Source organism: Rhinolophus ferrumequinum, chromosome 10, assembly GCF_004115265.2.
Source record: "Rhinolophus ferrumequinum isolate MPI-CBG mRhiFer1 chromosome 10, mRhiFer1_v1.p, whole genome shotgun sequence".
In the NCBI taxonomy this organism is placed as follows: domain Eukaryota; kingdom Metazoa; phylum Chordata; class Mammalia; order Chiroptera; family Rhinolophidae; genus Rhinolophus; species Rhinolophus ferrumequinum.
In genome coordinates, this window is record NC_046293.1 from 38009837 (window position 1) to 38036069 (window position 26233).

The 26233-nt window shown below is 37.5% G+C and overlaps 1 protein-coding gene across 5 annotated transcripts in view; it reads left to right on the top strand.

The window, feature by feature from the left end:
* The window catches only part of STK38L (serine/threonine kinase 38 like), a 129116-nt gene that overhangs the window by 58484 nt on the left and 44399 nt on the right, over positions 1-26233 (top strand). For 2 of the 5 annotated variants that reach the window (XM_033117952.1, XM_033117951.1), the window contains one exon: positions 3615-3690. The exons of 2 other annotated variants lie outside the window; for them this stretch is intronic. The gene's annotated coding sequence lies outside the window, so the exon portion shown is untranslated. Of the gene's footprint in view, positions 1-3614; positions 3691-6924; positions 7030-26233 lie in introns of all 5 variants that reach the window. One more of the 5 variants, XM_033117954.1, reaches the window with a different exon arrangement.

Below are 26233 nucleotides of genomic sequence, written 5' to 3' on the forward strand. Positions count from 1 at the left end.
CAGAAACAGAGACAGAGACAGAAAGAGAGAGAGACTTTTTTAAGAGGGAAAGGAGGGCACAAATCAAAGCCAGAAAGGTTCACATCTTGCTGTAATGTTAAAATGATTTTATTTTACATAAATAGTGTAGGGTGAATCAAGCAAGCATATTGTCATCCAGCTTCCCTAGGATTACATTAAAATCAGCAGATGAGCGTGTTATGATTAGGTTAGACTTGACATATGCAGAAATTATGCTACTGTATTTTTATATTAGAAGCACCATGGTTTTTTTTTTTTAATGAGATAATGAAAATATGCTTTTAAAGCATAAGAAATTAAAAAATAATAATTTTAAAAGATATTCTTGGTCAGTAGTTAAAAAATATTAATTGAATCCTTCTTTCCTCTTCCCCTCCCCTCAAAAATGTTTTGTTAAATCTTAAGAGAATATTTAACAAGGTATGACCAATACTTGTGCACTGATTACATAAATCTCCTGTTCCAGGTAAAAATTTGCTAATTAACAGGGTATTGTTCAGAATCCCAAATAACTTATACCCAGTAATAGACAGTGCATTTTGTGGAAAAGCCAGGGAGGGAGGGATTAAATTCTATTAGACCAATTAAGGAAGGCTTTGAGTAGGGAAAGGCATTTGTGTAGATGATTTAGTCATATGATAATCGTAATGAGCAAACTGCTAAATCCTTACATGTACTAATTTACCTGGGGTTAAGCCTTACAACAGCCATATGGAGTAGATATTTTTGTTATTCCTATTTTGCAGATGGGGTAACTGAGGTACCAAGGTCAGATAACTAGAATATGATAGAACAAGGATTGCCACGCAGGCATTCTGGCTTATATTTGTATCCCTGTGCTTACTCATTGTCCTTCCTCTCCCATTCTTGAAGTCTTTCTCAGGTCTGTAGTTTCAAAGAATTGGTTTGGGAAAATACATTTTTCTGGCACCTAAATTTAGGGATCAGAAGGCTCTTTTCTAGAAAGAGCTCCAAAATTATGGAAACACAGGTAAATAAATTGTTTTTGGTGTGTTTAATATTTACTCACTTTTGGAAGTTGTTCTTTGTCCAAATTAAATGTAACCATTAAGTGGAACTTGGGATAAATTTGACTTACTGTCTAGTAGCATACCCATAAGGATTTAGAAGTAAGAAGTTACAACTCTTAACTCCTTCGCCTAATGGAATATTCGAATTGTTGTATATTTTGGCTTGTTATTTCAAAAATTACTTGGCACTGGGTAGTTTTTGGATTGAAATGGAAGTTGGAATTTATTTAATGATTGAATGCCAGTTTCAGCCCTTTTAGTTTTTATTTATACATTTATAATGTCTGAATCAGGGTTTTGAACAGAGTGTTGTACATATATAAAATCAGAGAAATTCAGTCACTGATACTTTATGTTAGGGCAACTTTGAAAGCTTTTTGGGATTGTGAAATAAAAGGTACTATAGAAATGTGCTGTGCCTAGCATAGGCCTACTCAATAAATGCTTCTTTGTTGAATGAATGGTCCAATTGATTTTATTTATGAAGTTTCAGGAATAGTTCACATGTTATTGGTTATCTAAGTATTGGGGTCACAATAAACTCAACTGGATATAAAGATTAGGAAAAAACGCATATCTAGGCAGTGGTAGGAGTAGTGCCTGTTCTTACCCTTCATGCGAGATGCAGACCCTTCAGCTCCTTTGTCAGTGCCCTGATTGACTGTATTCAGTTTTAAAATAGAGTTCCAGAGGCAGTCTCTGTGAGTGAGTATGATAAGTGTTCTCTCCTTGTTTGAGTGAAGTGGGTTCCAGAAAACCCCCACAGTGGTGTAATTTATGGTTGATGAATTTAAAACCTAATGGAAAAAGTAGCAGAGCTAAAGCCAGAATTTAAAGTCCATATATTTATATTATTATAAGACAGAAGGACAAGACAAATATTTAAAAAAGACTTTTTAGACATAGCTTAAATTAATAGTGATGGTATATTATTTGTCTTTACCAACCCTCCCCAGCCCTCCATTGACAAAAGTTTCAGGATCTTAAGCCCCGTAATTTCAAGGAGATGCTTATGAGTATGTCAACTATGGTTTGTTATGAAAAAATTACAAGGCAAGTTCACAAAATATAGTGAATGTTTAAGTTTAAAAAATTATTACAGTAAAAGACACATTGCCATTAATCTCCCTCAAAATACTCCCCCTCACTTCGAACACACTTATCCCATCATTCTTGCCACTTTCTGAAGCAGTTCTGGAAGTCCTCTTTCATCATGAGTGTCATTAGTTACACTGTCATGGTTGCCTCGATGTCCTGAATTGATTCAAAATGTTGACCTTTCATGGTCATTTTGACTTTGGGGAAGAGCCAGAAGTCACATGGTACAAGATGCGGTGAATAAGGTGGATGGGGACACACCATATGTTTTTATTTGACAGAAATCGCCATACCAGAAGTGACGTGTGTCATGGAGCTTGTCATGATGGAGGATGAAGTAAAGACATTCACGAAAGAGGACTTCCAGAACTGCTTCAGAAAGTGGCACGAACAATGGGATAAGTGTGTTCTAAGCAAGGGGGAGTATTTTGAGGGAGATTAATGGCTATGTGTCTTTTACCGTAATAAATGTATTTAATTTAAACATTCACTGTGTTTTTTGATCATACCTCGAACATGTTCCTCTAAGCTCAGATTTGGTTTTAAAAGGTTATTCTTAGTAAAAAAGAGTGTTGGTTGGTCCAGCAAAGGAAAACTAGATATACTCTCACCTCCTTGCTAATAGAAATGTTTTGAACATCTTTTCCCATAGTAGACTCATTTTATTATCTACACTGAAAATCCACTGAAATAGGTAGGCTCCCTCTTAGATCTCTGCACAGGTCTTAGGGAAGACCTTAACGGTTACAGGTCATGTGGTGAGCTGACCATTCACATTGCTGTTGTGTAAATTCAAAAAGGCCTCAAACTTTGGCAATTTGTCTGTGGCTTCTGATAGTAGCACTTGTACTATGCTCAACTTTTAAATTCTTAAATAAATTCCTGGCCTTCCCCTGAATTAACACTAGACCAGTTGACAACCCAAACTGATGTTGGTTCTCTGGCCACACATGCAGAAGTTTTCCTGTTTTCCTTGTCTGTCGCTGATTCTTATTGATTGAACGGGCATGGAGTTTTCACGTTACAGTATTTCAGTGTCTGATCCCATATGCACAGGCAGCATCCATTGTTTTCTTACCTTTTACAGGTTTTGCTATCTCTGTATCTGATTCAGAGGAGGATTCTATACCTCTTCTTTCTAATTTTGGAACACTTTTCCTGGTTTTGCAATTCCTGAATATGATGGAGTCACTAATGGTTAACACCTCAAAATCAACCATAAATTGCAACAGCTTCTCCCAGAATAAAGAACAAGATGGCAGAAACTTAAATGACCGAGCATGATTGCTAATACCATCTATTTTTGACAAGCAGAGTTGCTGCACCTTTGCTATGGGGCCTAGCTTTCATCCTGTGTATAAAATTTAGAAAATTGAAAATTTAGAAACAGAAGCTTCTGTACACATTAATAAGCATATATTTTTTTTTATTTTTATTTTTTGATCCTGTTCTCCGTCCATATAGTCATTGCTATTCTGCTTTTATGACTTGGAGATTTTGGCAACGGTTCTGTAGATTCTTCAGCAGTCCTGGAGACACAGTAAGTAATTCTGACATTTAACATGAAAATGCTTTGTGTAATCTACATGTCTCAAATTTTGTCTCCCAATAGTAATATATAAACTTAGCTCTCTGTATATCATGTTCCCCTCTGACATGTTCTTGGCTTCTTTTTCTTCCTGAGTGTCACTAATCAAGGTATAGGTCTAACAATAATTTTATCAGCAACAGTAACCATTTACTTATTATCACTTACTATGTACAAGACATAGTGCTGAGTACTTTGTATAAATATTATCTAATTTAATCCCAACAGTGACCCTATGCATTATCATCTACTTACAAATGAGGAAACTGGAGCCTAGTGAGTGAGGTGAAGTGACCAGGGTCACACAGATAGATAGTAAGTGAAAGAGTTAGAAATTGATCCCTAAGACCCAAGTTTGCTTTCTCTTGTATTGCTTTATTTTATTACAAAACTGTCTCCTTTGTTCTTTAATTTGCCTCCTAGTTTCCCCTGAGTTTTCCGTCTTTGCTCTTCTCCCTCCGTTTTTTTAGGAGTTATTCACAGTTTTGCATATCAAACATAAAACTTCTCTTGGGAAAGTATACAGAAATAATTCAGCCCTATTAGATTTCCTATAGAAAGGACTTGCTCGTGGAGAGAGCTATTGTAAGAATGATAGCAGTAACATCTTACATTTGTATTTTGTTTTAGAGTTTTATAAAGCATTTTTATACATTTTTTTACTTAATCCTAATAGCAAACTTAAATTTGGGTCTTTAGATTAAAAGCTGCTACCAGCAGTTTGCTAAGGACTCCAAAGAATTGGTTGATGAGACAGTTTTTGCCCTTAGCAATTTTAATGCTGAAATAAATGACATTATCAGATGTTCTGACTTCATTCAAGCCAATTAGGAGCAGATAAATATCATTATAGCAGTGTTTTCTTAAACGGTTTCATACTATTGGGCTATGAGCTTCTTTTGGGCCAAACTTGAGACGTTGGAATTTTAGTGCTGCACTTTAACTGATGAAATGTTAAAAGTCTTCAGTTCTGGAGATTCAGTGAATGATAGTGAAGTTGCTGTGGCCCTCATTCTGCACACAACTGTTGCATTTAAATATAATAATTACGATGAAGGAATGGAGTGGAGGGAGGAAGAGAGGACAGACATCATTTCAAAAGCGAAATTAAAGAATTGGGCATCCTCGGAAAGATTTGATGAGGTATCCTATAGTAACACTGTTGCAGGAAATTGGATGTAAACTGTAAAAAAATTGATATTAATTTTCACTAAGCTGTGGATATTTTCACTTAGTGAAGCATTTGCTCATTTACTCGCCCCCATTATGGAAATACCATACCATGTTAGTCCTTCATAATTTTTCTGCATTCATCAGCAGGGGCTGGTTGCCTGGTTTATAGTACTAGGGAGCTGCCTTTTGTTGTGTTTTTACAATAGAGATCCGTTTCATTTGGACACAACTTTCAAATCTGAGGACAGTCTCCATCTGTCCACTGTTATCTAGTCAAACAAAATAGACCTTTTCTGTTTTTGCGGCAAGAGAGGAAGAATGTCAGTCCTGAATTGAATGTATTGGACCCATTGATATTCTTTTTTTGACCCATTGATATTCTTAATACTAGCAAATCCTGAAGGAATCACAGACTTACAATGTTTTAGGAGGTTAATCATCATAATTCAACATTTATCAACTATTTGCAGGGCACTGTATTAGGTACCATTGAAAACAGAGATGAGTAAGATTTATATTGCCCTTCCATTTAGAAAGACTTAATCCAGTGAGATCCATAATGTATGGGGACAAATTCAAGCAGAAAGTGTTAATTGAGTAACGGCACTGTGAGAGCAGAGGAAGGAGAGATTGCTTCTGGTTAGAGATTAGGAAAGCTTCCTATATAAAGTGACGTGTGAATTGACCAATTAGAGTGAAGGACATGCCAAGCAGCGGGATTAGCATGATTTGGATATATCTCTCTATAACACCTAATAAATTGTATGTTAAGTATTTACCTCTCACTCTCTGCCCTATTGGATTTGAGCCCATTGAGCTTAGGGAACAGGTGTTTTTCAGCTTTTCATTCTCTGCATCATCAACTGCTCAACCTGGTACATTTAATTAAAGCTGTACTTTAGTAAGATTACAGTGGCAGTGGTGTATGTCGGATGGATTCAAAGGAAGAGGGCCCAGAAATGGGAAGCCCAATTGTCATCCATGGTGGCATACGGGGTCTCAGCTCCCACTCCCCACATAAGAATGCAGGATATGGCTAGGCCAAAAAGGAACACCCACGGAACCATAGATAGGGAAGTCATACCACTATATTCTTGCTGGCGGCTGGGTTGGAGACACAGGAAGCAGGAGCTACACTATCCGCAACCTGCCGTCCTCTTCTCTGCCAACCAACCTCACGTGGTAACTGCAATCCGCTCTTGCTAGCTCAGCCACCATCTTCTTGCTAGCCCCCATTTGCTGCTAGCATAGCCACAGCAATTATTTTAGTGGCCAATGGCTCACCGGTTACAGCTGACGGCCAACTAGCCACAGCTGATGGCCATCCAATCACAGTTGATGGCCATTTACTACCTGAGCCAGCACCTTTCCATGTGAGGCCGGGAGCCTGGAAACTGCACTCCTGGCTCTGTCCCCACACCAATGAAGACACTATTTGAAATAATCTAGGAGATAGATAGTGAAGTTCTAAACTAGGTGGGATTGAAAAGGAGAGACTTGGATGAATGGGTGTTGAAACCTAGGGAGATCTTTTCTTCTATGGATCCCTATGAGGTATGTGTCGTGTACCTGGAGATGCAGTGATGGAAAGACACCGTGCTTCCTCAGAAAGCATGCTGGTGACCACAGAGCTCCACTCACAGGTATAGAAATAATAGCACACAGCACATAGCTGCTGTAATGAAGGAGCAGTGAGAGGAGCGCGTAAGGGAAAGGAGCACTGGTTTGGGAGGATCAAAGAAGCCTTCCTAGGAGGTGGTAGTGTTTGAGCTCAGACTTGAAGGGTGAGCAGGAGTTTTTCAGGCCAACAAGCAGCAGGAGGACATTATAGCATACAGATGTAAGAGACTGTTTAGGCAGCCACAAGAATCTGGATTATTTTAGTGTTGGGAAGCAAGGCTGGATAGGATAAACTTATCTTTATAAAATAACTTTTTTTATTTGCCATTTTAAAAATATTTATTGTAGCCAGCTTTAGCATTCTGAGCTTTTGTGTTTCTGTGCCTCTTACAGCCAACTGGAAGCTCCTGTGCTGTGTTTCCCACTCCCTGCAAGTACACTACTGATGTCAAGTACAAATTGTCTCTTGCTTCCTTTTGGTGCAATTAAACAGAGGAGGTAACGCTAACATTAGCCAAAGAGACAGCGAGAAAAAAATCCACTGAAAACCTTTTCTTTGATGAATGTGTAGAGCAACTAGCATTATTGTATGAAGAGAATGCAGTACCAAAGCATAGCTTCCAGAGCACTTGACTTGAGGGAGGGAATCGTGGTAGGAACATAATTATTTATCTTTCTCCTAAAGTTTTATGGAGCCCTTAAAATTTTCCCAGGACTATAATATCTAGCGCTGAAGTTCTTTAATTCTGATTCTAGTCTTGATTTTTTTTTGTTTTCTGTACTTAATCCTTATTATGTTTTAATAACTTAGCATGTCTAAACTTCAAATGATGTCAAACATTGTCTCTAGTTTGCTCCCCTCCCACCTTTTTTTCTGATCAGTCAGGAACCTGTATCTGCAAATCACGATTCTGAACTTTGTATGTTCTCTAGGGTCTTTCTTCACATAGGTTTATTTTCTACAGACATTTATTTTTTCTGTCCTGTGAATTGAAACACTGAAATAGAATATAGTTAAGTTGTTTTCTAAGGACAACCAAAAAGTTAGTTGTAGACTCCAATTAGAATTATATCCATTGTATTTCTAGGCTAGGGTTTCGCAGCTGTGTTAGCTTTAGTGTCATTAGTGGCAATAAAAGTTTATGATCACTACCGGGGGAAAGTGAAAGGCTAGAACAGGGAAAGACAAAGAAGGCTTACAGAGTTGCTTGAGAGGCATAGGGTGGGGACAGGAGAAAAGGTGCATGTGGTTAAAAGAAGTCAAGTTCCTCTAACACTTGTTCCAGGTTCCCCTTGGTGGGACCAGTGCCATATTTTACGATTAAGTGAACTGCCAGTAATCCTATCTAGAAATACACTGGGTGTATTGTTACACCAAAAATGACCGTTTCTTTTAATAAAATACTTCTGGATTTAATAAAAAAATTGTCTAGTACCCGTGTTTCTCTGTTTTTAGAATTGAGCAGAGTGGGAAACAGAAACACACTTTAAATATTAGTGAAAATTATGGGTACATTTCTGAAATGTAGTAAAACATTTAAGACTTAGACCCATAAATTATGTATAGCCCCAGTCAGGCAGAAGGTGGCAGAAAGGGAAGAATAAGTAGGGACATGTGTTTGGGTAAAACTGCATTCTTATACCAACCATATAACTCGACTCCCAGAGGGAAAAATAGGGTAAGAAATTAGACCTAGAGCCTGAGCTCTCCTGTCCAGGTAAACCAAGTACACCTTCGTTTGTCAGGAAACAGCATTATCAAACAAAAAAAAACTTTCTTTCTTCAAATTGTTTTTTCATCGTTGGACTAACAATGCCAAAGAATAAAAATAGGTATGATTTTAGTTTTTCTGTAATGATGATAAAGTTATTTCTCAAATTGTAAGAAATAACTGCATTGAATGAAAGTCTTTGACTCATTGTCAGAGTTGAAACTTGCTTGCAGGTCATCATCTAGTTGAATTCTCTACTGTGAATTCCCTCCAATCCCCGACAAATGGATGTTTAGTATTTGCCTAAAAATTATAGTTCCTTGACAAGGAACTTAACAGATCACAAGGTAGCTAACTTTCTTTCCCTTGAATGATCGGTTGAGGTTCTCCAGCTTTCTGTTCCCAGTCCTGTTTTCTTTGCACTCAGTACTACGCTCAGAGATCTGGATGATCCCATATGCTGTGATTATCTCCATGGACCTCTCTGTCGGGATCACTTCCAAATCTCTATATCTTGCTTAGCCCTCCCTTCTGAGCTTGAGACTTCATTGTCCATCTCTTTCCTAGATATCACCGCCGTGGTGTAATCCACAGGTAACGAGGATTCAGCTTGCTCAGAGCTGACTTGATCGTTTCCCTTCTCAGAATCTTTCCCTTGTAACTTACCTCTCAATGCATGATATTCTCTATTTCATTGCCTAAGCATAAACCTGGCACTCATCTTTGACTCTTCTTTCTTGTTTATCACTCACATTCAGTCATTCTTAAGTCCTCCTCACAACCTCCTGAGTTCTGTCTTTGATCTTGGTCCAGTGTCAGTATTTTCACTGATGCTCCAAATTACTGAAATAACCACCTCCTTGCTACCAGTCTTGCCCTCTTCCAGTCCACCTTCCATGTGACTGCCAAAAGGGCTCTGCTAAAGCATAAATCTGGTTATGTAACTGCCACACTTAAAATTCCCATTGATTCCCTTTAACCTCCTCCAGACTCCTTAGCTAGGCATGCAAGTCTGAGTCCTTTAAGAAGGGGTGCCTTTTTAGTTTTCTAGTCTTATTTTTCATTGCCCACTCTACTCACTGAACTAGCTCTCTCTGCTGTTGGGTCTCACATACTACTTTCTGGAATGCCCTTTCCCACATTATTTTGGGTAGTTCCTGTGCTTTCTTGAGTACTCTGCTTAGGCATCTCCACTTTGAGGGATGCCTTCCTTGATGTCTTACCTCTTGTCAGGGCTAGGTACCCCTTCTTTGTTTTCCCATAGCATCTTGTGCGGATCTCTCATACATCTTTATATTCTAAAATACAATCATAGCTAACATTGTATTTATCATGTGCCAACTTATTGAGCATTTACTATGTGCCAGGCATGGAACATATTTGTTAGAAAGTTCTTCCTTATGCAGATTTCAACTGGTTCTCATCACAGAATTGGAGATAATTCTTATCACCGCAAGAGTGGTATTTGAAGACGGTTATCTTACAGTCTTTTGTTTCAGGACAAGCATGTTCATTTAATTTGTTCAAATATCAAGGGATTCCAGGCCTTTTACCTTCCTGAACACTTTCCTCTATATGTGTTACATTTTGTTAGTTTTCTCTCTTAAAATGTGTGGTTCAGTTTTAGATAAAATGCAGTTGTCATAAAGAGAGGCAGGACTTCACAGGCATGTAGCATGTGGATATGGATGGTCATTTTTGAGGTACAGGCCCCACTTTTCCAGGTCCATAAGTGTGTGTGTGTGTGTGTGTGTGTGTGTGTGTGTCCTAAAGTAAATCAGGGTTGTGGGAATTTGCTTGCATTTAGCAAGTGACGAAGAGACTCACCTAAAAACAAGAATGCCAGTTAATGAATTTATTAATATAAGTATGACTAGAATGGAAACTTGTATATTTGGCCAGCACATTGTCACCCCAATAGGACAACATACATGGGAAGCCAGTCGCTCTAATCAGAATGGGTAATCTCAGTGGGGAGTGTCACTAAGCCATCATAGCCCTATGGAGCCTCCTTGTTCATAAAGATGCACCTGTCTGCCGCTGCTCTAGATGTGGTCAGCCCATTTTCACCTTGGACAGTGTTGGAGGAGCGCAGTCTTGCTTGTTAAACTTTTGTTTTTCTCCCTGTGGTGAATGTAACACTATTTTTAACACAGTCTTTAGCCAGAAGAAAACACAATTGAAGAGGTTTCAGCTTTCTTCATTCACATTTTAATCCTGCCTCCCAGAAGTTACACCCTGCTCACTTTTGATTGGACTTGGGTGCTCCCAAATATCTTTGGTCACACATTTTCATGGAATGACTTACTTTGATAGCTAATTTCTACCACTCCGTTTGACTTATGCTGTTACTTCCAGATGGGTTGACTTACTTTTCAAATTATGAGAGCATTTTATTTTGTTCTTTTGTACTGACTGTAGGGCATTGCCAAGTATTGAAAAGTTCTCTAAGTAGGAGCCGACTAGTACAGTGTAGAGTACGGCATTCACTTCCTTGTTCCTGACCTTACATGTCTCTTAACTTAGCCTACGATTAAGATTGCGTAAAGTTTTGGGGCAGCCATTTCACACTTTTGATTTGTGTAGCTTTATTCAACAAAAATCTTTATGTATATATACAGTTTATCACAGTTTATACTTAGCATTTGATTTTTTGAATCCAAATATAATTCGTTACCTCCTCTCTATTAAATTTTATTTGTTAGAGTTAGTATTCTGTTAAAATTGTTGTGAATCCGGGCTCTGCTTTCCCACTTTTGCTTATTCTCTCCAGGCCCTGGCCATCCTCACATTTCGATGAGGATGCTGTCAAAAGCCTTACCCAGTTCATTGGTAATATAATTGCCAAGTCCAGTGGGTCTGGCAGAGTTTCTTTATGAGCATTCTGAGTTTTGTTGCTTAATCAGTTACAAACACATCTATTAGCCCATTTTTCTTCATGTTTCTCCCTCCCTTTCCTTTCCCCCTCCATACTGGTTTCCATAGTGGCTGCACCCATCTGCAACCCCACCAACACTGCACCGTGGTTCCCTTTTTTCCACAGCCTCTCCAGCACCTGTTCATTGATTTATTGATGATAGCCATTCTGACCAGGGTGAGGTGGTATTTCATTGTGGTTTTTATTTGCAGAGTGGAGCTTATGAAATACCTTTAGAAGAGTCACATAGATTATTTGTCCTGTAGATCTGCCAAAGAAAGAAAGAAAGTTACTTGACAAGACTTGTTCTTCCTGAATCCATAAAGATTTTTAATGATCACCCATCTTTGTCTATTCAAAAACCATCTGCTTTATTATCTGTTCTAGAACTTTCCTCAGGCTGAATAATAAGCACAGCAGTTAATATTTTGTAATGTCCATGCTTTTGTAATGTTCATGTTCTTTCCTCATTTTGAAAGATTGGGTAGTTTGTCTCCTGTCTTTCAGCAAAGCTGTCTGGTCTTCATAATTCATTAGAATACTTCTAGCATTCCGCAAAATTTGTGTGCAGGTTCATGATACGTGAACTGGTCAACTGGCCACGATTTGCAGTGCATTGAGGGCAGCTCTACGGCCTCCGGTATCTAGGCTTCAGTTCTCAAGTCCCAGCACTCATTCTGGCCTTCATCCTCCTGGGCTGAGAAGAGAGGAAGGGCTGCAGTGATGGGATGCACACTGGACTGAGAGTTCTCCTCTTTAATAAAGGGGTGATACCTGCCTCTCAGGGGTGTTATAAAATAGAAATTTGTAAACTATAAGGTGGTATTCAAGTGTAAGATTTTTGAGAAGCAAAATAGTAGTAGAGGTTTTTCTTTCTCCCCTGCAATATATTAAACACCATTTACCTTAACCAACTTGCCCAGACCTTCTGTAAGTTTTCTCTTCCAGACGTGAATTCAAAAGTCCCTTTTGTAGCCCTTAATGGTTTTCTTAAGTTCAGCTCATTGTGGGCATTTTACTTCCTGATACCATCCTGTGTTTCTTTTATAGGCATCCATGTTATCTGTGCCTTCTGTATTTTATGTGTGTCTTTTAAAATCTGGGTTCATTGGAAAGCTCTTTGTGCTGCCAGTCTTTTCAGAAGCTCCTTTTCTCTGTTGTTAATACTCCTTTGCAGTTTATAACCAGAATTCCAGTTTTTATTCCAAATTATTTCAAGTTTTACTCTTTTCTATATGACTAGAATTAATAGGGACAGTACTGTTTGGTTATACCTTTTCTTCCACCCGTGTTTTTCTGACTCATTTTCTTTAATTCCCATTCATATTCTCCCTCTCTCCCTCTCTTTCTCTCTGTCTCTCTCTCATCCTACTTTCCTGGATACTTCCAGTAATGTAGCTTTAGGGAATTATTTACTCTGAAACCCAGAAGTTTAAACCTGGTATTTTATCAAGTCCAGTATAGACATAGGACTTTTCCCTTGTTATTCTTTTACATTTATTTTCACTTTATAGTTTACTTTCAACAGAGTTTAAAATGGACATTGTCTCTAGGGCAGTAAGCATGTTTTCTACTTCCTTTAACATCTAGTAAAATATAAGTATTTCACGTAGATATTTACTATAACAGACCTGAATAAGTAGAAATTCTTATGGGTAAAATTCAGGAGTAATCCAAGTATTACAGGCGTTGGGGTTCTTGGATCCCCTAAGATAGAAATCGAGAGGAAACCACAGAAAGATTTCCAGACAAATTTTACCAAGCTTATGCTCAAGCACAAGGGAGGCAGCACAGAGGAAAAGAAGGTCCTCGGAACTGATGGGCGCCGGCTCTGCTTAGCTGCTTTTATAAGCTGGGGGCGAAGCGGGCTTGCGGGAAAAGGCGGGCTTTTTGAAAGTGGCGGGCTTCCTTTACCGCTACGGTGCCTGGTACCTGCGTTGGCACCTGCGCGACGTGGGCCACGGGCGGACCGCTCATCATTGCCACCCCAGCTGTGTAGCTGTCGAGCCTTGATCAACTGCGCATGCACAGCAGTGGCTTTGATATCGACAAGGAAGTAGGTGGTTAGATGGAGATATAACCAAAATAATCAGCACCTTGTGCGCTTCTGTGCAGGGAGTGATGGGGGGTGGCGTTCCTGTGGTCCACTTAATCTGACATTCCTTCAGACCCGGGCCCAAGTCCCTGTGCTGTCTCACAAGGTCCTTGTCGCCCCTACAAATCCTATTCATTCAGGCACTTCGTCTTAGCAGTAGCAGAAGTAGCAGCAGCGGCTGTCTGTGTAAACATGCTCATGTCTTAGTTTTTGCCGCGCACACTTGCTCATCAGCCAAGAGTCTGTTTCCGATACCTGTATGCTGAGGTATGAACCAGACTTCCCGCACCATTTATACCATTTAACACTCCAGTTTCTAGACGAAACCACACGAAGCTTCAAAAAACTTGTATTGTGGGGTTAGCACCCAGACAATAATAATGCCTTTACTTAGAACCCAGCCCACATTGAAATTACACATTGAAATTGAATGTAAATTGTCTTTAAAGTAAAATTTCAACTTTAAAAAATAGAAATGTTGTTGAAAACTAGTTTTTTACAATTTGTATTTGGTGAATTTCGTATACATTTTAATTGATTCAATACAAAATAAGTAAATTGAAATGCCTCTTTAAAAGGTAAAAAGCTGGTTGGCCCAGTTGGTTAGAGCGCAGCGCTCATAACACCAAGGTTGCTGGTTCAATTCCCACATGGGCCAGTGAGTTGCGCCCTCCACAACTAGATTGAAAACAACGACTTGACATGGAGCTGATGGGTCCTGGAAAGACACACTGTTCCCCAATATTCCCCAATAAAAATTTAAAAAATAAAAAAAATAAAATGAAATGAAAGGTAGAAAGCATTATAGAAATTTTGCTAGGTATTGATAAGTTAAGCATTCTAAAACATTACACTTTCCTTGGGGGAAAACTCATAAAATTATTTAGTCAGTTTCTGAAGCAGCTGTTAATTTTAGAATGATATGGGTAGTATATTGAAAAAAGGTTCAGAATAAGCAAAATATTTGTTATGTATGAACTCTGTTTTAAATGACACTTTGTGTCCATTTCCCCCTGTATTTAGGAAAGATCAGATATTGTAAGATAATGTGTGTAGAAAGCCCTTTGAAAACTCTAAAGAATTTCATAAATATGGCACTACTACTATGCATATGAAAATATTTCTTATCCATTGGCATGTACCATCTCTTAACCAATAGCAGCATGGCACCACCTATTGAGTTAAACTGAGGCTCAGTGAGATTTGGTGATTTATGCAATATCATCTTATAAATAAACAGGACTCTTCCCAGATTTTTTGTTTTATTATGCATTTCTCTTTGACATTCATTCCAGTCTGAGCACTCTTTCAAAAGACCTAGTGCCTGTTCGCATGGAGATTAGAAGGTGTTTGAGATTCCCCATTATTACCCCATTGGAAGATACTTAGAGAACCCCAATTATCATTGCCTAGAACTTTGTTGTCCCTAGTATGGGGCATAGACGTGGCCTGTCGTCACTGTAGTATTATGCCTGAAGGGACTCCATAAGACTGTGCTTAAAGAGTCGCCTGTTATATCCTGTAAGGTCGTGCTTGGTCTGCCCAGATCACTACATACATGTTAAAGAGAGACTGGGGCTGAAATTGATCATTTCTTGTTGGATCAGTCAACAGATATTGAGCACTGTCTGTGTGCTCTGCATCATGCTAAATACTGTAGGGGACAGAATAAGGTGTGGCTCTTGTCCTCAAGGAGTATGAAATTTAATAGATGACTAATATATACTCGTATAACAGTAAATCTACCTACATGAGAGTGTGGAATCAAATGCCTAATTGTGAGATTCATAATAAGTGCTAGACAAATTCTGAAAAGTGAAACATAAATGAGGTTGGGGAAATTAAGAAAAGCTTTGTAGAAGAAGAAAATTCGTCAGGTTCTTTAAATATAGGTATTGAAATACAAGTATTTAAATATAAGTTTAGATATTCCAAAGTCTGTTGATTGATGAGGAAGGAGACTGTCAAATAACAGGAAATAACGTTAAGAAGATAGGATGGAGCCAAATTGTGGGATTTAATAAAAGCCAGCCATAGAAGTTTAGATTGAAACGGTAGAAAGGAGAAGGCCTTAAAAGTTTTTAAGTCAAGGAATGACATCATCCAAGTTCTATAAAAGGAGCAGTGGTGCAGAGACGGGAGAGTAGGCACCACTCGGATACAAGTACAGTCATGTTACTGACAAAGCAATCAGGACCTGGATTGATAAGGTGATGAAGTGAGAAAGAAGAGTAAGGTGGAATGGGAGAGAGATTTTGACAGTGTTATTAATGAACTTGAAATGGGAAGAGGAGAGATGAATTAAGTCTGCTTTCCAAGCTTTCTGATTGGGAGAAAGATTATTGCCACGGACAGAAATGGAGTTACTAGAAGATTGGCTGTGGGGGAAAAGTTCTCCATTTATTTTTGACCATAATTAAATATGAGTTATCTGTAAGGCATTTAAGTTGAAATGTTCAGCAGACAGCTAACGAGACTGCAGGTTGGATGAAAACATAGGGCGTGTTATACAGGTGTGTTACTCATCCTTGTAACCTATCACTTAACGGCCTGGGGAAGGATGCGCTCTCTGACATTTCGAAGACAGAGGTTCATTGACTGGCATTGATGGATAGATACCTTCTAATACAGACATCTGAAGAGTTCCTAGTATTTACGTTGATTGAAATTATTTTAAAAGTTTCTTTTTTCCCCTTGGTGATAAGCAGCATGTAATGCTGAAAATTCAAAAATATATAAAGGAAAAAAGATAATAATTAACAGTAGTTTGGTGACTTAACCTTCTGGTCTTTTTTGTATGCATATAAAGATATAGGAAATACATGCATATACGAGTATGTATACACCATGTACACATTTATAGCTTGCTTTTATCATTTAACATTGTATCAGTAATTTTCCCATCATGAACTACTGCTTAAAAATACTATTCTTAAAGAGCTATATATTTTTTTCCATTATTTGGATTTATCATTATTTAATCACCGATGTATTACTGAACATTTAGATTGCTTCCAAAATTTTTGCTCTTATTAATAATATTACAGTAAACTTCTAGGAAATAACTGTTCAGCTGTTACTTAGATATGAGCTCTCTGAAAGCAGAGACCTTTATATCCTAGAAGCTAGAATAGTGCCTAGACATACTGGTTGCTTAATTAAAAAACCAGCTATTGACAGAATGAAATAAGACCATTAAATACTGAATTCCTCTTACTTCCTTAATTCTGATTCCATGTGTTTCCAGGAACCTTCTGATTGTGATTTGGCTGTCCTTATAAATCTGGCTGTAATGAAAGTATTGGCCATGTATGGCCATAAAGAGGCATTCTTGTTTCTGTCACAGTTATATTTGTCATTCTTTATTAGTAAGTTTGTATCCTGTCCTGATTTCTGTCGAAGCTTAATTAGTTTTTGTTTTGTTCTAAAAGATGCCTAAGCTACCTTATTGATGCTGATAAAATCAAATTTCTGAACCTGTAAGGCTACAGATTGAGCCTGGGTTCTGGTTAATTGCCAAGGTAATGAATGCCACTCTGTCAAGAGCACTGTGAAGCAGTCTGCTGGCCTTCACCTGGTAGAAACCCATGGCTGTACATCATTTTCCAATTTGAATTCCTGTGGTACCCCGAAAAGACAGATGTTTGACTCTTTTCAGATAATATTGTAAGATATTTGAGATAGAAGCACATTGTATCTGACAATTTTTTCCTTAAAAATGTATTTTATTGCCACCCAGAGGTTAGTTTCCAAGAGGAATGAAAATGTATGTGCAAAAGTTTATGTTCATCATCCAATCATGAAGTTTTAAAAATAAATGTGTGGTGTTTATATTTTCTTTCATTAAAAATAAATAAATAAAATAAAATAATATTTTCTTTCAAAGAGCATTTTCATCTCATTTCTTATGGTAAGGAAAGCACATTATGAAAAAATTTCAGATCCAGTTCCCAGATTCATTGTACCTAGGGAAAACTTCAGTAGAAAATTAGAGAATTTCTAATTTTATTAGGGAAAGACTAATGGAGAAACCTTTTAACTGAGAGATCTGGTTTGAAACATAGATTTTTGTGCTGGAGGCTTCTATTGCTGTGCCTAAATCAAATAAGACTCTGTCAATTAATCTACCATGAGCCTAAAAGCTGTAGAAATACTTGTTTATATTCTCTGTAGATATTTTCTGTTGCGCTTTGTGCCTCCATCATGTTTTGCTTACAATAAAGCTGTGTCTGTGTTCATACCACACATAGAATGATTGTTCACTTAGTTCCTAAAGGGTTCTTTTTGGTTATTGGTCTTCATCCTAATTGTCCAGAGCTACTTTGGACAAGTCAGCTACTGAAGATTTAGATATCTGTGTATCTTTTATTGGAGTATCTCTCCTGCTCTCACCTCAGTCCTGGCGGGGCAATATCGTACCTATTATGGCCTCTGTGTTATAAAATGTTTCCCGATTTGTGTTATGTGAAATACAAGTCCTAAAAGAATCACTGTGTAATTCACCATGCTGAAAGATTCCAGAGTCAAAGAGTTTGGGAAATTCTGTCCCTTCTTTAGATTTACTTGTTTAACCCATTATTCCCCAAGTTTATTTTACTCAGAACACGTTTTCCTTCAGACATCTTAAAAAAAAATGTAGAACACATTAGAATAAATGATGCTTTGTATCATTATTTTGTTGTTTTTCTGCTTTTGAATTGGTTTGGCTTAATTTTAAAGTTTCAGGATTTTGTTTCTGTTACAGGTTTTAAGTTTTTCTTACATTCTTTATTCTAAAAGTTAACTTTTTTATTCTGAAATGTCTACATTGTTTCAATGATGAATTCATTATAAAGACTTGCTCAGAACTCATCTAAAAGGAAAATGTTAAATTGTTTCTTTAAGTTTTGAGGTGTGTCACACATGAGAATATAAAATGTATTTTAAAAAATACATCTGTACAGTGTAAAGAAAAATAATGAAACAGCCACCATGGTGGTTAAGAAATTGAGCTTTACCAGTACCCCAGAAGCTCTCTGTATTCTCTTCCTCCTCCCAGGGTAATACTTGTCTTTAATTTTATAGTAAGCATTCCCTTGCTTTACTTACACTAGTTTCATCACCTACAAATATATCCCATTGAGTCAGTATTACTTTTTTAGGTTTGCTTGCTATGAACTTTATATAAATGGAAACATACAGTGTGTATTCTTCTATAATTGCTTCTTTTTTTTCAACTTTATATTTCTGAGATTCATCCATGTAGTGGTACTCTGTTCTTTTTCACTGCTGTGTAGTTTTCAGTTTTAAGAATATTCTACAATATTTTTCTTACTCCACCTCTGTTATGGTCATTTGTTTCCTTTTTTTTTTTTTTTTTTTTTTTTTGGTCTGTAGGAACAGTACTGTAAGAACAGTACTTTAACAGTGACCTTGTTAAAGTACTGTCCCCTGTTACACATGTGCAGGAGTATCTTTATGGTATATGCCTAAGAGTGGAATTGCTTGGTCAATGGGGATATGTGTGTTCAGCTTTACTGAGTAGTATCAGTCTGTTCTCCAAAGCAGTTGTACCACTTCATACCTTCACCAGCAGTAGATAAGACTTCCCATTGTTCTTTAACAGAACTGGATATTGACAGCTTTTTAAGTTTTTGCCAATCTGGGGGTGTGAAATGATATCTCAGGGTTTTAATTTTCATTTCGGTGATTAGAATTACAGTTGAGCATCTTTAATTTTGTTTATGGGCCATATGTGTGTTCTGTGAAATTCCTAGTTGGGATTTTTGCTCATTTTAAATTTTGTTTTGTATTTTTTTTGTATGATTCATAAGAATTCTCCATATAGTTAAGACGCTTGTATGTTGTTTAGAACAGTGCCTGATACATTGTAAGAACTAAATAAGAATAGCTGTTAATACTATATCACTGTTGTTATAGTTGATTCTTTGTTTTTAGGTTTTGCAAATATGCTATTTTGTGGCTTATTATTCATTCTGTGATGCTGTGTTTTTTTTCAACCATAGCATTTTAATACATAGAAATTTAGTGGAGTCAGTAGAGAATGGTTTTTAAAATATTAATATCACAGAAGTTTCCAACTGATTTTTCAAGCTTGGGTAGTTACTATACAGTTGAGATAGAGCCTTCCTAAAAGACTGCAGTAGAGGAACTCTTATACAACTATTTGGTAAATAGCTAAACATATTTGAAAAGTGTCCACTCATTAACTTTAGGTTAAGAGATTTTTTTCTCATAATCTTTATTTTGGATTTAAGACATTGTAATTGGTTCATGAAGCAGTTTTCTTTAGGTTGCTATTACTGCTTTGGCTATTGGCTATTTTCAGATGTAATTTTCACTCAGCTGTGGTTTCTTTATTCATTTTTATTCATAGATTCATCTTTATTCATAGATTAAGTGCTTAAGTGAATTAAGGTCAGTGCATTTACTCCAAAAATTTTAGGGTTAAATGACTAAACCAGAAGAATGAAACAAGTTGAGTAGTAGTAGCACAGAGTTGGAACAACCATGTATAGGAAAGGTAGGTCGCACTGAGATGATACACTTAGGTGTATTATGCGGATGACTCAGCTAGGGTGTGTGTTTTAATGGAAAAGTTTTAAAACTTTGCTATGGGATTTAAGTATTATGCTTTTTCCTCTATTGCTTCCCCCTCAAGGAAGGACTAGCAAGGTAGCTCTTTCCCTCCCTTGTATGGTCATAATAAAGGATTGCAAATTAATTCATTGCTTTCAAGGCATCACACAGATTGAATACCATATTTGTCTTGGAGGGAAGTCCCGACTTCTGTTGGGGTGATTGAATCTGCTTTGTGAGACTGGGTGCAACTTCCTTGTATTCAAGGGCAGGATCATCTTGTCAACAGCCAAATATCTTATAAGATGTACGTCACTTAGAAGAAATGAGCCCCGAAATGTGGTTTGTTTTTAATGTTTCTCTCAACACTCTTTCACTCCTCACCCCTGCCCTGCCCCCCCCCCCCCACACACACACTATGCATCCAATACATACTGCATCTGATGGCTATTTGGCAATAGAGTCTGTGAGGACTAATTGTAGACATTGTTTTCTTTGTGGGTTGGGGACAAAACATTGCTCTTTTAACCTTTTCCCTACTCTTAGATAAGTACTGAAACTTTGGCAGTTGAATGGGGACTGTGAAAGAAACACATAAATAAATATTGGGAAAACAAATGCACATATCAGAAATCTGAAAAGCATTATTTTCAGATTAAATTAGCTCCTTTTGTGATTTGAATTAAAGGTGGCCTTGATGTGTCAAAAAGAAACTTTACTGGCTTTTTTTTTTAGAACCTCATGACCTTTATGCTATACTGACAAAGCCATTCTGTGTTTGATTTTTTTTTTTCAAACAAGGGTGGGGATTTTATACTTTGCAAATTCCCATGGAGTGGTTATAATTTGTTACATGGCACAGGTCCAGCATGAGAGGTCGAGTGGTAAAGGCCCTGAACTAGGAGCCTAATACTGGCTCCATTTTTAAGTGTGTGACCTTAGGCAAGTCTTGTCAACTTTCTGAGCCTGAGATTTTTAACATAGGGATAATAATACCTTCTCTCACATGGTTTGGGAGAGGCAGTACTACATAGTTCTGAAGAATCCTGGGCTACTGAGTCTGACACGCTTGTTTTGGTTGTATGTCATTGGATAAGATACCCACCTTCTATGAGCCCCATTTTTTTTCCTACTGCAAAATGGCAGTAAATTTATGTACCACTTCTCAGGGTTAATGCGAGGACCAAAGTGAAATGAGGTAATGTATATAAAATGAAAAGCATGTTACGTGGCACACGATTAATGTTCAGTTAATTATTATGAATTATATATTATTGTCAATAACATTTGGGGTGGTAGTAACATTTTATAACACTATGGAATAGAATGATCAGATTTCAAGGTTTTGATGTTTAGTACCACAGGTTTGCTGCTGAGAAAATCTGAAAGTATAAGGAGGTATTAATTAAGAGATAGGCAGAATTTTCTAATTTCATTCTAATAGTCATTAACAATAGGACATTGTCTAGACGTTCTAAGTTTCTGTGCTTTACTTTTCATCTTTATTCAAGTAAAGAGAATGGTTTTTGAGGGAAAAAAATATTGCTGTTGTTTTACAAGAATTGAAACAAAAGTCCATATGGTTTGTGACACCTAGGACCACTGATTGAGCACTTCAGATATTTCTCTTAGAAGTACCCGTTTCGGGGCTCAGAAAAAAGGCACTATGTAATTTACAAGGAAAAAAATACCTTCTAGTATAGTCTGCACATATGGAGTTGTCTAACTCTTAAATAACAAGAGTATTAACTCTCCATTGTTTTAAGAAATAACAGTGAGGATTATTGCTGATATAGTTTAACAATCTGGGGATGGGACGAGGACTTACAGAGGGGCATAAAATCACCTGGTAAACAATTTTCATCTTTTCTTACTTGTGCTTTTTAATCAAGTCATTGCTTATCTGACCAACAAGGAGGGAATTAGCCACCTGCATCTGGGGCACTGTTTCATTTATTAACTCCACATCCAGCACATAAGCTATATGTATTAAGCTCTTGCTAAGTGCTACAGACTGTGCTTGAAGCTGGTAACCCACTGATGGTGAATAGATAGCAATCCTTTATTACGACCATACTGGAGTTTCATACTATAGTTTCTATATTATCTTGAAGGATGGGTTGAGAAATATTGCAGAGCGCCTAAAATCTGCATTTGTAAAATTTTGACTTCATTTGTACTCTGGAGAAGGAACCGAGTACCTTTATTGTAAATTAACTATATACTCGTGTAACTCAGTACTACCCCCCCGCCACCCCCCCTTCAAAACCCAAGATGCTGCCGTAACAGTATCTAAGGAAGCTCTACTGATACTGCCTTGATTCAAGCCCTCATCGTATCCTGCTGGACCATTTCAGTTGTCTCCTAACTGCTAGGTGAACCTCCCTTACCTTTTAGGTTTCCCTCCTCTGTCCTCCAGACACCACCAACCACCCACAAATCTATATTCTTGCTTCAGCAATTCATCTAAAATGTAAATTGGATCACATCGTTTCCAGGCTTAGAATCTTTAGAATGCCTTCCTTATCGCTTTTCAAGATACCATCTAAATTCCTTGGCATCAGATTCGTGGTCCTTGATCTGGTCCCTACTTTCCTATCAGTCTCATCTCCTGACACTTTCTTTCACCGCCTGCATAGGAATTGTTTACAGTTCCCTGCTCTCTCACACTATGAAGACCTTTGGTATCTTCAACTCTATCATCACTATCATATTTACATTGTGTTGTTGTCCTTTATTTGTTTGTCTCCCATGATTAGGCTGGATATTGAAGACAGAATTCTGTGTCATTTAACTTTGTATTCTACCCCCATGTAACGCTGCCTGGCATATAGTACACATTCCCTAAATGTTTGTCAAATGAATGAATGAATGAATGAATGAATGAATGAATGATTAAAGGTACTCCCACGTTGCCATAGTGTATCATTAGTAACATTTGCAGTTCTTAACTGTATTATACAATAACCAAGTCAGTTTTATAAATTTAACAATCATAGCTGGAAGGGAGCTTAGATATCATCTCATCCAACCCTTTCATTTTTTTCAGAATGGATAAAGTCAAAACCAAAGAGAATGAGTAACTAAGACTGGGACACATAGCTGATTAGTGCTAGCCTGCGGGCCAACCCTGGCCTGGCTGCCCCATCCCCTTACTGGGAATAGGCCTAACAGATTGAAATGGGGCAAGACTTTAAAAGAGATCATAGTTAAATCATTTATTTTAGTTTTGGATTTAAAAATAAATTATTGTAGAAAAATATAAATATACATAGAAGTAAATAGGAGCGTATCCCCACGTACCATCAGCAGCTTAAACAGCTATCAAACCATGACCGGTCTTGTCCCATCTGCAGTATTTTGCAGCACATCTTTGATGTCATATTATTTCATCCAGAAATATTTTAGTATGTACGGGGATATGTGAAAATAAAGCTCTCTGGTATTCTGGGAAGTCAGGTCCTTCAAACAAAATAATGAAGGCTGATTGAAGACCTGGCTCCAGAAATCTGGCTGCCTCTCCCACTGGGCGGTGGTGTTCTGTCCAGCACTCTCTCCTCCCTCTACCCAGCTGCTCCCAGAACTGTCACTTCCACGGAGCCCATCTCTCACTGAGCCTCCTTTGTCCACGTGCTCTGGAGAGAACGGTGCTTTTTTATTTAAACTCTGTTAGATGGAGGTGTAAGATTGGAAAGAGATGGTGGCCATACCAATAAGGAAAATAGATTGTTGTTAGTAGAAAGCAAGATACTCTACGTGTAAAGTTAAGTAGCTTTAAAAAATTTTATCCACAAGAAACCTTTAAAATTCCTTGGAGTCTTTGTCATTTTTATTTTCTCAAGATTATATTATAAAACTTAAAGTTGCAGTTTTTATTATGAATTGTTATACACAGTTATCGAGAAAAACATAAAGTGTCTGCTGCACAAATCTTCATATTTTGCCATATTTACCTCGGATTTGATTTAACAACACATTACAGTTTGAGATGCTTTTGTAGCCCTTCCCTTCCTCCCTCTCCAGAAATAACCATTATCCTGGATTTAGGTTTTTATTGTTCTAGTGCGTGTATAACCTTATGTTGAGCGGTATCTTGCCTTTTATAAAGCAATGTTACCTTTTCCATTTGATCTTCATAATTCTTCAAGTATGTAGGGAACTATATAGAGTTTTTATTTCAATTCTAAAAATGTACATCCCACCAAATTATCCCAATTTCACTTAAAAGCTATAGGGTGTGAAGTACTGTTTTATGATTTACAGGGTATCTCCTTACAAATAGAGTTCTGAGGCATGTGTGTGAAAACTGTTCATGCTGTGCTGTTTTCTGCTTAAAATACTAATAACTACCTTTAAAAATACAAACAGCATAATAGGACTGGAAGGAACCTCAGAGGGTTAAATAGTCTTAACTTCCTGATTTTAGTGAAACCGCCTTAAAACCAACTCACAGGTAAGTTTTCTCATTTTCAAGGAATATACCCTCCCTGAGTAATGCTTATTGGCATGACAGACAGCTAAAGAATTCACTGAAATGTCTTGCTTTGCATTACCTAATAATGCTTTTTAAAATTAAATAACTATAGAGTTTGCATATGATTTAAATTTTTGAAAATTTTTTTACCCCAATCCTCCCAACCAATATTCCTAGCTATGTTTAGCATTATTTTTTGCTCCTTGGAAGGAGGTACAGAGCTCATCATGTTTATCCAACAATAATAAAATTATTTTTCCCTTTTTTTAAAGAAAACGAATCTAGTGCTGTTAAAAATTTCTGACTCACTTATTTTGGAGAAAAGTATCTCTTTCCACAAATAGATGAACTTACATACTAGGTCTTCTGAGTGAACTGATAAATTTCCGTGATGTCAAGAAATGGAGTGGAGTTTTTGTAGATGCCAGTCATATGGATAGGAATTTTCCAGGCCAAATATAGGGAGAGTAGGATTAGGTTGAATGGCCCCTCGAGCCACAAAGCACTTAGGGATTTCTCACTGGGGTAATGTAGTGCTGGAGATACGTTTAGTCTTTTAAATAAAGGACTCTGGTATTCTGGGCAGTCATGGTACTTCATAGAAAATAATGAAGCTTGATTGAAGACATGGTTCCAGAAATCTGGTGGCCTCTGCCATGTCATCTGGAGTAGCTGCTGCAAGTACAACAAGAGATGCTTGCTTATAGGATCTCTGACCATTTATTAGGGTGCTGTAAGTGTGGCTCAGTCTTGATTTTTAAACCAAGTTGAGATCATCACTGTTTTTCTTCACATGGACTTCTAAATAGCTGTCATTAAGTTTGGATTACTGCCAGACATTCATTCAGTGCAGCTAGAGCTATGCTACCCAATTTATTAGTTTTCATTGGGCACTGCAGCCCACACTCATCTTTCCCTGTTCTGAAGCACTGCTTATATCGGAAAGGCCCACCCAGGCTTGTTTGTCCCATGTACTAATTGTTTTTGTGGGTTAGTGTTGCTTTTTTCAACAATAGCATCGGCTCTCGGAGTGCTCATATCATCTCTTTTGCTCTTTGGGTCTCTTCCTACTGGCATACTGTCTGGTGTATAACAGGTGCTAATGATGCCAATTCTTTGATCATTTACAACCAGTGCAACTATTAGCTGGTGTTTTCTATTTGTATATCGCTGGTCATACTGAAGCCCTAACTATCCAATAGGCTTATTAAATATCTTATTTTGTTTTCTGTAATCAGTAACAGACACTATAAATTTGGATGCAGCTTTTTAAAAGCGACTTTAAAAAACCTGAGCCTTGAATTTGGGTACTTGTTCTCCAGGTGGCAGAAATACCTCGGCAAAGGAACTGAAATCCAAATGGTAATTTTTCGGTCCAAAGCTGAGGCTGGGTTAGTTTAAATCATGTCTTTTCCTCTTTTCCAAAAGGTGATACCCAATCAAAATCCCAACAATAATCTTAATTGATCTTTACAAGCAGATTCTAAAATTCATATAAAATAATGTGTAAGAATCTGGGGGAGAAAAAAAGGAAAGGAGAGAAGCTTGCCCAACAAGATGTCAAAATATGTTTTACAGCTCTGAAAATAAAATAGTTTGATTTACGTGTGAGGAAGGAAGGGAGGAATTGATGGAGGAAGGAAGGAAGGAAAGAAAGGAAGAAGGAAAGGAAGGAAGGAAAGAAAGAAGATAGGAAGGAAGGAGGAAGGAAGGAAAGAGAAAGGGAGGGAGGGAGGGAAAGAGGGAGGGAAGGAGCCGCGTCTCAGAATGGATGGTCACCAGATGGCTCTCTAGTGCGTTAGTTGCTCATACTCGTGCCCCTAAGTCTTAATGCACAGGTTTTCTTTCTCGGTTTTTAAAAATGTTTGCTGCATTCGTAAGTGTGACTCTGTTTAGTTTTGTGAACCCTTGGGGTTGTTATATTT